Below are 12,350 nucleotides of genomic sequence, written 5' to 3' on the forward strand. Positions count from 1 at the left end.
CTGTCCTTACAAGAAACCCACTACAGTGGTACCTCAGGTCGAGAGCTTACCGGTAATTCATTCTGGAGGTCTGTTCTTAACCTGAAACTGTTCATAACCTGAAGGACCACTTTAGCTAATGGGGCCTCCTGCTGCCACTGCACGATTTCTGTTCTCATCCTGAAGCAAAGTTCTTAACCCGAGGTACTATTTCTGGGTTAGTGGAGTCTGTAACCTGAAGTATATGTAACCTGAAGCGTATGTAACCCGAGGTACCACTGGACATCTATCCTTCTGAAATTTGACGAGATTCATGACATTAGAAGGGTCTATCATACCTGCAGCCTGTTGAGCCTGGAAGGACAAAACTGCCACTACCACCTCATGGTTGAAGAACTAGCACAGCTAATGTCTTTCACATTTCTGTCACCCACAGAACAGCACTATGAACTCCATAAAGAGAGTCTATATCCGGCATGGAAGTAACACATTATCCCTCATTTCAGTGCAAACTATTTTACCCAAATGAGGGACAATGGATGGAAGGAAACAGGGAATGCATAAGTAACTCGAGAATCTGGACTGGAATTTGAAATACACATTTTTTTCTAACTCCAGTTTTGGAGGGGGAAAATGTATCTTAGCACCCCCCCCAAAAAAAACCCCACACAACTAAAAGTACATGACAATAACCCTTCCAGTTCTCCATTTTCAAATTTGACAGTGTTCTGTCAACCTATAGCAACTGCAGATCAGCAGCTCCTTATATCTTTTATATTTGTGACTCCAAATCTCCATGGAATGTTTAACTCCAACCGGATGGGATTAGCAGTACAATAAAGCCATTTGTCTCCAAAAGCCAACATTTGTTGGAATAATATTTCTACCATCCGGTGGGTAGCATCTGTTACCAACAGGAAGGTATATCTTCCTGTTGGTGTCTTTAAGGATTGCATAATAACAACGGGCGCAATCCAACAAAGATTAAGAACTTTAAGGTTGCAAACCGAAGCACAGTTACTAAGGAGTAAGACTCGATGAGCTCAGTGGGCCTTACCTCTGAGTAAACATGCATTAACAGTGTTGCCTATTCCAATGATTTCAGTGGGAAAGTGAACTATGTGTTTAATGGTCTCCAGTTGAAACAATAACTTGACAGCACTCAGCTTTGGGTGGATGATGCTAAGTGTTTGGATTGAAGAGCAGCTGCTTAGTGATCCTGTGCTAGCTTGTGACACCAGCAGTTTCTGGGAGTTCAGTATGTAGAAAGGTTTTGAATAAAAATGTTCACTAGCCAATAGCATACCCTCCAACATTTCTCTGATGAAAATAGGGACATCCGGGGTCAAATCAGAAACCGGGATGGCTTCTCTAAATCAGGGACGTCCCTGAGAGCCAGCGTGGTGTAGTGGTTAAGACTCGTAATCTGGTGAACCGGGTTCGCTTCCCCATGCAGCTGCTGGCTGACCTTGGGCTAGTCACACTTCCCTGAAGTCTCTCAGCCCCACTCACCTCACAGAGTGTTTGTTGTGGGGGAGGATGGGAAAGGAGATTGTTAGCCACTTTGAGACTCCTTCGGGTAGTGATAAAGCGGAATATCAAATCCAAACTCCAAACTCCCTAGAAAATAGGGACACTTGGAGGGTCTGCAATAGGACTGAACAATGAAAAACATGAATATACTTGTCCATTACCTAATGCAGCAGGAGACCAGGCAGCCATCAATAATAGAATGGAAGTTGTTGGATAACTGAGGCAGGCCCAAAATAGTCAGGAGAATCTGGTCTTGCATCCTGCTGCATCTGGATATTTAAAGTATATGAGTGCTTTCCAGCTTTCAACACCCGTTCATGGACTCTCTGCTATTGTGTCCCCCACCCCCACCATTCAATAAAACCAAAGAGTAAAATTATTAGTACAAAATGGTTGGCCTGTAGACTCTCACATAAAAGACAGCCAGACAGCCAAAATATTCCGGCCTGATGTTTTGATTAAAGTAAAAGGAAATAGGAGTGAGTATTAAAATGTATTTTTGTTTTTTTAAAACTGGAAAGACAAAATTATTCATGGATTTCCCATTTCTAGTCATTAAAGTAATGGCTTACTGGAGTAAGAGCTGATTGCAGGATTTTCCCATTGTGACTCATTAACACTTGTATGTTTCCTTCCCATCTTCAAAACTGAAATGTAGCGCTGTGTGGCGTAATGAAAGGCATTTAGCTCTTTCCCTGCACCTTATGTAAGTTGGCAAAATTGCAATGCCTTCAGTCTAATTGGATCTGTTTCTACCAAATTTGTTCTCATTTGTCTAGCAATACATGACAACCCTTTACAGCAGTTTATGGCACCTGAAGATGTTTTCTCCAATTCCAAAGTATAAAATGACATTTTTGAAGGTCATAATTGTAGATTTAAAAACAAAAAACTGAGTGTGAATTTATTTCTTCCTTGTCATATTCTTTGGGAAGACAGGTCTATTTCATATATTATTTTCTGATCTGGAGATTATTCACCATTTTGGAATACTTCTTGTTTATTCGGCTTGTATCTCATAATCACAGAAGCTGCTCAGAATGGAGACCACACAGTCAGATTTTTTTAAAAAATAAAAAATAAGTGCAGCCCTAACCTAGGCATGTTTACCTGAAAACAGAGTCACACTGACTAAATGAAGCTGGTCATCTCATTATTTCCATTGTATGGATGGATAAGAAAAGGTAAGAATAGAGAGGTGTCCCCCAGATCTCTGACTCAGAGAGATGTGAATGGGAACTTGGAACATCTCATCTCTACAAGAGTTCCACAGGCCAAAGAAATTGCTTGAATGGTGGCCCATTCAGAAGTATCAAGCTCAGTTATGTCGCATGGGATCTTAGGGGAGAAGACCCACTTGGTGGTAGAACATTTGCTTTGGATGCTGAAGGTCCAATCCCTGGCATCTCTGGGCTGGAAGAAACACCCACATTAAAGCCCAGAGAGCTACTGTGTGTCAGTGAAGACAGTACTGGGCTAGATGCACCAATGGACTGATTCAGTAGAAGGCAACTTCACATGTCCCTATGGACAAACCTGAAGGCATGTGCGTTGGAGGTTTCTGGGTGGTGCCACAGATGCAGCATACTACTGAATTGGACCACACTAGTTGTTTTCGGTATAACATTATAATGAGCAAATATTTTAAAAATGGGAAAAACAGATGTGCTGTTTGTTGAAATACAGTGGGTGAAATGATTCATAGGTTGTTAAACTGCTTTTCGCAGTTCATGAAATCACTTCCCTGTCCAGAACTCATTTGGAACTTGGAGTATTCGTACTCATAGGCTATTGATCCACATTAGGCAATAATGTGCCTGAAAATCTATTTTAGCTGTGCCTGATTCCACCCACCTTGGTGGCATCTCTTGTTTCCATTTCTTGATGGCAACATTGAAGAAGGAAATCCATCCAGGCCCACACACAAGCGACTACTCCACAGCCAAGAATTTTATTTTATTTTTAAAAAGCCTAGAGGAAAAAAATACATTTTTGAATTTAACAAGCAGTATATTCTAATGAAGCAAGGCTCCACACCATCATGGTAGCAGCTAACAAAGATGTCTGCATTAGCAATAGAGCTGGGGAAAACATAACAAATAGAAAAGGCAGGCATGAGAGAAAGCCATGAAACCAAGATGTGTGACTTTTGCACAACGGAAAAGATAGGCTTGGAAGGAGGGAGCGAGATGCAAAAAATGAAAGGGAAAAAAGAGCTCAGTCAAATTAGGAACTTGGCACGATCTCTTCCGTCACCCACACAAACTTTCTGCTCTTTTTATGCCAAAGGAGAACAAAGATTGTTGGAAAAACTGGATGCATTCAGCAATAAATGCCAGGATATTAGCAAAATGAATAACAGCTCTGGGCAAAATACGAGTCAGCTGGGGATTGCATAACATTGCTAAGATGGGGGAATTCCATAATGTGATATAGCAAGTGTTCAATCAATCAATCAATCAATCAATCAGTCAGTCAGTCAGTCAATCAATCAATCAATCAATCAATCAAACAAACAAACATAAGCATATATTTTATCCCTGACAGTTAAAGAAGCAAAGCAATGAAGCCCTAACGTAAGGAGCAGCATATGCAATGAAAGTTTGTCCTTGGTTAAAAATGGCTTGGATCCAGACCTTCCTCTTGACTCATTGACTGAGCTTTGCTCAGAGAAGGACCCTTTCCACTCATGGAACAGAATCATTGGATCCAATCCATTGTGCTTGCAGCTCCATTGGCGTAATGGAACATGATTCCCAGCAGGCAGCAAATCCACAGTGCTGCTAAGATGCTAATTTTCATCTGAGCTGTTTGGCGCTGGGAAAAGGCTGCCTCCAGAAGTGGCTGGCTCTCCTTCAACAGAGATATTTAAGCAGCAGGGGCTGGATAGCCGTCTGTCAGAGATGCTGTGCTTGCCAAGTTGTGCACTGGTCAGGGGATAGTCTAAATCATGGGTAGGCAAACTAAGGCCCGGGGGCTGAATCCAGCCCAATTGCTTTACAAATCCAGTCCGCGGACGGTCCGGGAATCAGCGTGTTTTTACATGAGTAGAATGTGCCCTTTTACAGTGGTACCTTGGTTTGCAACCGTTTTGGATTGCAACCGTTTTGGATTACAACCACGTCAAACCCTGAAGTATGTGTCCCTTTTTTGGGATTACAGAGGAATTGAAAGACGTCCTGATGAAGCCTTTGTTAGGGAGAAACATGTTCTAGCCTTGCCACTTGCTCTCTCTCTTGCCACTTTGGTCTCATGTAACCGCAGGATGTTTTGCCACCCAGCTGAGCATAATGGGCTGGCACATGACTATGTGCCTTCTGCCAATGCTGCAAGCAGGGGGGATACTGTCTTGGGTTCTCAAGGAAAATGATAGCCTAAAGGTTCAGGCTGATCAATATGATAGTTATACTAATATCCCTGGAACATCTAAAAGATGATCACTCATACTGACGCTCCAAAATAAATGCAATATGTGCAATCAATTAAGCTGTCTGATGATATCTTGCTGCTAGTCATTTTCCTTTATGGATTTTAGAAAATGAGCCCCAAACTGAGATCCCGTTGTTTATTGAGCATGTATTGCAAATCATTTGCAAGTGTAATAACAGACAATGCCAGATCACATCACTGATGTGATTTATAATTCTATAAGCCAGATTTCCAATTAAGTATCTAATGATGCTTTAATTACTGAAATTAATACAGAGGACTAAATTGCATCAATCCAAAGGTTCTCATGCACCCACTTTTAAAAAATTGACCACATTCTGCCATGCCACATCCCCAAATTGTGGCCACATAAGTACACAGACTTGTTATACACCAAGAGGAAAAAGCAAAACCTTATCTGAATAAAGTAAGTTTTAGAGAGAGCTGGTCTACAGACTTCAGCCACCATGAAGAAGCCACTGTAAGCCCCACAGCACGACAGCTCTCATCCTGTGATGAACTGTTCATGTGGAAGAGCACTCTGAACTTTGTCAACTTTCTGAAACAAAAACTGGGATGGTGAAAACTCCCCAATTCACTCAATATGAATGGTTCTCTGTGTGATGACACACATCATATACATGGATTCACAGTGGCTTCTATATTGTGGCTATACTGGTGGCTCAAGGCACATTTCCATGGAATCAGACCAAGATGATGGCTTCTTCTTATTCATATATATATATATATATATATGCTTTCGTAGATTTTCACGGGTACAGGAATGCAGGTTTTGGTGTCTTCGGGTGTCTTCCCGTGTAAGAGTCGGGGTGTCTGTGCGACGTTTCGACGAGGTCTCACTCGTCATCTTCAGGCTGGTGCTTTCGGCTTCTTGTTACTGGAACAGAGCCAGTAACAAGAAGCCGAAAGCACCAGCCTGAAGATGACAAGTGAGACCTCGTCGAAACGTCGCACAGACACCCCGACTCTTACACGGGAAGACACCCGAAGACACCAAAACCTGCATATATATATATATATATATATATATATATATATATATATATATGCAGGTTTTGGTGTCTTCGGGTGTCTTCCCGTGTAAGAGTCGGGGTGTCTGTGCGACGTTTCGACGAGGTCTCACTCGTCATCTTCAGGCTGGTGCTTTCGGCTTCTTGTTACTGGAACAAAGTTCCAGTAACAAGAAGCCGAAAGCACCAGCCTGAAGATGACGAGTGAGACCTCGTCGAAACGTCGCACAGACACCCCGACTCTTACACGGGAAGACACCCGAAGACACCAAAACCTGCATTCCTATACCCGTGAAAATCTACGAAAGCATATATATATATATATATATATATATATATATATATAAGTTTGTGAGCTAAGACGCTCACAAAGTATAAAATCCAGTTATAGAAACTTGGTTAGTTCTGCTGTGGCCTGATGATTATTAGCCTGTGGTACTACAGAAGCAGGATTTTTCAATCGGGACACCAGTATTGTGGAACACTCTCCCTGACAAAATATGAGAGCCTCCATTAGCATGGGCCTTCTGCCACACAACTGTTTAGAGACAAACGTACCCCTGATCTCCTTACTTGAACCTCCTGTTTTAACTGTTTTAAATATTTTCCTGTCTGTTCCAGTTTTAAAACAGGCATGTTTTACTGTCTGTTTTTATTGTGAATGTTTAGTTTAACATTTTGATTAAATTGGTTTTATTGTGTATTTTACTTGTAAATGACTTAGAAGCTATTTATGCGGGATATTAATTAAATGATTAATTAATGATAGGAAAATGTGAAAATCCATTCTTAAAATATACAAGAGGACAACGTAGCTATTAAAACAAGAGAATCAGCTGAGAAATCACGGGAATGGCTGAGTAAACAGGTGTGTCTTCAAAAGCCCATGAAATGTCAATATAGATGGGCTTTCTCAAATTTCGGTAGGGAATGTGTTCCATAACACCACCATTATCAATGAAAAAGCTTGCATCCACAGTGTCACAAGCCAATAATACTCAAGACTCATTGGGTTCCATTTGTTGATGCCCTTGGATTCATGTGGTTAGTTCCTTGTTCATAGGCCTCCTTGTACGCCACCTCTATTCCAACAGAAACTCTTCTAAATGTGAGTATACAATAGCATAAAGGAATGGTCCTGCATGCTGAGCAGCTGTACAGAAACATATCGCCTCAAAGAGTGGAATTTACAGTAGCCACCATGTAGCCACTTGATTGCAACAATTTGTCTTTGCCTCCAAATAAATTAGCTTAGGATCAGACCATTTAAAATTAAACCCACAAAAGCAGGTTATTAATCACTGTATTTCCTTCCTCCCTTCTAATGCGGCAGAGCTCCTTGCCTGAGGAAATGCTTCCAAATAGTCATTGTTACCTTGTGGAATGGGAACAGTTATCATTTTTCTTCAAGGAAGCAGCGGTTCATGCAGACTTCTGCCTGTGAATGAATGCAGACCACCATTCATCAAGTGGCAGCACTGCGGCATTCACAGCAGCAGATGGCACGGTAGGGTGATAGCGCTCACCTGACCTCCAAACAGCTGAGTCGCTGGTGGTTACTGGGAGGGATGGGCGAGGCGGCAGGGAGGTCAGTGCTGTGCAAGTGCACTGACAGATCCAATCTGGGACTCCTGCCAATGCATTTGCACTGTGCCAACTCCCTGCTGCCTTGCTCTTCTGCCTCTCCTTCCTGGTAATCAGTGGAGATCCATCAAGTGGTAATCAAGTGAATGCCACGACTCCACTGTGCTGCCCACTACTGGGCATTTGTGGTCTCCCTTTGGTTTCTGTAGCAACAGGCCAAGTGGGGAGAGTATTGCTGCTTCCTTTCCCAGATTACGAATAACTTATGGAAGGGCGATGAACGTCTCACCAGTTTATTTATGTATAAGAAACCCCCTGAGATATTTCTGTACTGCCCTTTGCCAGAAACGGGCACAGGGCAGTTTGCAACAAAACAAGCCACTACAGAACACAATACATATTAAGCAGGAACATAAAAATATATATATATATCAAGAAGTACATAAACAAGAAAATTACCACCTCATAACTTCTAAATGATTACCGATCAAAAAGCCTGACAAAAGGGTGAGTTTTTACCTGGCATCTCCTATCTATCATGAGGGCAAGAGCACATGTGAGTTGGCAGGAAGATCCAGATTACTGTTTTGCTAGGAGATTTACATGCTTACCATGGTAAGTTATCACTTGATGTCAGGGATGGGACTGAGGAGGAATGGTGGGGACTGCCCTCCCCTCTTCCTTAACCTTTCTGAGAAGAGGAGGACAGTATAGATTTAAAACAGTGGTTTGCAGAAGGTCATAGTTCAGGGGCTGCAGAGGGGAGAAGCTGGGAAATATTGAGAGAGGGGCAGGAGGAAGAGGAAGCACCAGGGAAGAGACAGCTAACAGACTCAGTATCTTGGGAAAGCATTCCTGAGCCCCCCTCTCAGATGACGTAGAATAGGAGAGGCGTAGGGGGTGGGACTTTACTTGGAGCAATGCCATTATCTAAGAGAGACTGCATTCCTTCTGTGTGAATATTAAATAAAGTAGTTGGTAAGAACTCTTTTTGTTTATCTGCTTCTTGGCTGCCACTGTGGGAGGGATAGGATTCCCTGAAGCCTCACACTTGGTGAATGATTAAATGTATCCATTCTGTGTATATATTTAAACTACAGATATGGACCCTGCAGCCCTCCGGATGTCATTTTGCTCCAGAGCTCATGATCCCTGACCATTGGCTATGCTGGCTGAAGTGATGGATGTCGCAGCCTGGTAAGACCTGGCAGGCCACAGGTTCTCCACCCCTAGTTTTAGCAGGATATCTCAGCTAAGACAGCTGCTTTGAAAATTAGCAAATGTCCACTCCTATACACACACACACACCATCTAGGAGAACTCACTTTGTGTCCTGGCATTCCACAACTAATTGCTCTTCATCATCTTCATCTGCAGGCAACAGACTGGTGATGAGGAAATTGAGATCATTAGGATGCTCTGTTATGATCCAAATTAAATATTACGGATTTGCAGAGGGGACATAAGCTAGTCATGGTAGATTGAGAGATGCAAGAGGCAATATGAAATTATTAAGAATTTTCTCTCTCTCTTTCATTATGATGGGACTCATGGATGTCCAATGAAGCTGAATGTGGGAAGATTCAGGAAAAAGGAATTACTTCTTCACTATGGAATTTGCTCCTACAGAAGTCTGGGATGGTCACCAGCTTGGATGGCTTTAAAAGAGGATAGACAACTTCTTAGAGGATAAGGCTATGTTCTACTTCCACTGTTATGGCCATTATTATTCTGAATACCTGTTGCTGGAAACTGCAGGAGTGGAGAGTGCTCTTGCAGTCAGATCCTGATATTGAGCTGCACATTGGTATCTGTTTAGCCAATGAGAGAACTGTTATGCACTAAGCTTGGATCCTAGAACAATAGGCAAGTAGGATCCTAAAATGCAACAACTGATTTGCTTGCAGGTAAAGACCAATCAGGCTCCAGGAGGAAGTTAATCAGCGTATTAGGCTGGTGGGATCATAGAATGCAACAACTGTTTGGCAGGAAAAGACCAATCAGGCTCTAGGAGCGAAGCAGAATCAGCCAATCAGGCAGGACTCATTGTGTAAATAATGTATATAAAAGCCTGAGGTTTGTGGGGCAATCAAATCACTGTTTTACAAGCTGCAATAAATAGCATGAAATCACTACAGGACTCTGAGAATATTTCAAGAACGCAATGCCGAACTAGATAGGCCTTTGGTCTGATCCAGTAGGCTCTTCTTATGGGATGTCTTTGGCAATCTTTGCACAGTTCCCATCACATGTAGTTTGGATCTCTGACAGCCTGTCTTTGACCACATCATCTCCCTCTGGCCCTTTTGACCCCCATTTTCTCATCTGTCAGAACTACAAGCAAGCTGCAGCCTGTCTTGGACCTCGGCTGAGGCCTGACATACCTAGACTGGAAAACTAGATACAAAATTCATAATCCTAGATGCTCAGAGATTTCATTAGGGAAGGGGAAATGCCATTTTCTCTCAGATGGGAAAGTATGACTATTGATTTGCTTTGATAAATAGATAGATGATGATGATAGATAGATAGATAGATGATAGATAGATGAATGAACAAGCAAGAAAAGAAACAACAAACAAACAAACAAACAAACAAATCCCAAGTTCACATTTCTGTTGTAAATCAAATCTCCAAAAATGTTCCAAAACCCTGTCTGGGAATAATTGTTAATCAGAGAAAGTAAAAGAATTGTTGCACTTCAGCCATTCTAATTAGAAATGCACAGGTAATGAATGGAATACAGGAACAAACAGCCCATGAAGAATTCAAATGAGCTATTTTAATGATGCCTACCTCTACTAATGATTAAATGAAAAAGTAGAGGTTTTTCTTCGCTTTAAAATAAACAGGCTGATGGGTGGATATTCAATAATACAAGAATCTTGCATCATCTGAGGGCTTGAAGGCATCTGCATAATTCCCAAGTGTGCTATTATAGGCTGTGAAGCTGCCTGGCTCTGCTTCCAGAGTTTTAGACTAGACTTCCTTAACTTGGTGTCATCCAGATACTTTGGACTACAGCATCCACCATCCCCGATTATTGGACATGCTACTTTGGGCTGATGACAGTTGCTGTCCAAAACATCAGGAGAGCATCAGGTTTGGGAAAGCTTTTGGAGGCAGTGCCCAAGGGGAGAGGGACTCAACCCATAACCTATAAATGCCTATAAATAATTTTATTTCATACACTGCCTTATGTCATTCATACCAGATTCAAATGCAGTGGTACCTCGGGTTACAGACGCTTCAGGTTACAGACTCCGCTAAAACAGAAATAGTACCTCGGGTTAAGAACTTTGCTTCAGGATGAGAACAGAAATCGTATGGCGGCAGCGGGAGGCCCCATTAGCTAAAGTGGTGCTTCAGGTTAAGAACAGACCTCCGGAATGAATTAAGTACTTAACCCGAGGTACCACTGTATTTCATGTGCAATATGGTTGCTGGTGAAAAACAGCTGCTGCTGGGTGAAGGCTCCATGCTTCAGCTAAAATGCCTGCAATTGGCTAAGCATTAAGATCACATGGATCACTTGGTGAGTGCTGATGCCATCAATGCACCTTCCCAGGGGCTGGCATGGCTTTCATGATCACTTAACCTGCCTTATCAGTGTAGGAAGGTGACCGCAGCCCTTACAACTGTGGCATGGAGTCCATGCTATGCAGAAGTATGTTTTTTACTGGCAACCACAGCAAACCCTTGCTGTAAGTTCTACTACATATTTCACCAATTTGGGGCACTCCAGATGTGTTAGACTAAAAGCCCATGCAGGCTGGAGCCAGTTAGAGTTGTAGTCCAAAACCTCTGGAGAGCTCCAGGGTAGAGAAGGATGTTCTACTAGATGTGGGAGGGTTTAGGTCAGTAAATTCATGGTTGGCATTTCTAGTGACAGCTGCAGGTTTATCCTTAAGCTTAACCTGGCCTTCGAATTTAATCATTACTGTGGAATAATTCTGAAACAGGTTACCATGAGACTTCAAAGGAAAAACCATGGGATTATTTCTGGATTGCAGCTATCATCTTCCCAAGGTCTTGCTAGACCATTAAAGTCTGACAGTCATCATTCTAAGCTATATGGCTATGGATGGCAGGGTCTGTGAACTTTGGATCCCTTAATTTTTCATTTTCCCAGTATTCATTTCTCAACATTTTGCAACAATTCGTGATTTTCCTTTTTAAAAAAAGAATCTACATGGAAATTAACCAGCATTTTAGTGAGGAATTCTCCTCACTAAATGATGATGATAATGATGATTTTATTTATATTCTGTTCACTTGACTAGGTTGCCCCAGCCTCTCTGAGTGGTTTCCAACAAAGTATTTAAAACACAATAGAACATCAGCCATTAAAAACTTTCTTGAACAGGGCTGCCTTCAGATATCTTCTAAAAGTCAAATAGTTGTTTATATGTTTGACATCTTCAGGGAGGGCCACTACTGAGAAGGCCCTCTGCTTGGTTCCCTGTAGCTTCACATCTTGCAGTGAGGAAAACACCAGAAAGCTGTCAGAGCTAGACCTCAACCACCTTGTGATGCCATTTGCACTTAGCTTCTGGAAGCAAAAACTGTTTTTCCACATATGCTAATTTGTTTTAGGATTTCATTAGAGGTGTATTGGGGGAGGGGAGTTCTGAATTTTTATTTTTCATCTGCAAGCTGATTTATAAAGGGTGAGGCACAGACACAAGAACTTAGCGTTCAATTAAAAAAACAAAAAACACCTCTAGCAAATTTTCAATTAAAAAAATTGTCTGCAAAGAGCCTGTGATTGATTTTGTTGAAAAGAAATTAATT

The 12,350-nt window shown here is 41.9% G+C and overlaps 1 long non-coding RNA gene across 1 annotated transcript in view; it reads left to right on the forward strand.

The window, feature by feature from the left end:
- LOC309540964 overlaps positions 1-9,635 on the forward strand; it is a 56,172-nt gene extending 46,537 nt beyond the window's left edge. The window contains exons 3-4 of the long non-coding RNA XR_014223584.1: positions 8,657-8,753; positions 9,124-9,635. This is a non-coding gene — a long non-coding RNA (uncharacterized lncRNA). The remainder of the gene's footprint in view (positions 1-8,656; positions 8,754-9,123) is intronic.
- Positions 9,636-12,350: the final 2,715 nt, after the last annotated feature.

The sequence above is a fragment of the Podarcis vaucheri genome (genome assembly GCF_965113315.1).
Source record: "Podarcis vaucheri genome assembly, chromosome: 9".
Taxonomy (NCBI): Eukaryota; Metazoa; Chordata; class Lepidosauria; order Squamata; family Lacertidae; genus Podarcis; species Podarcis vaucheri.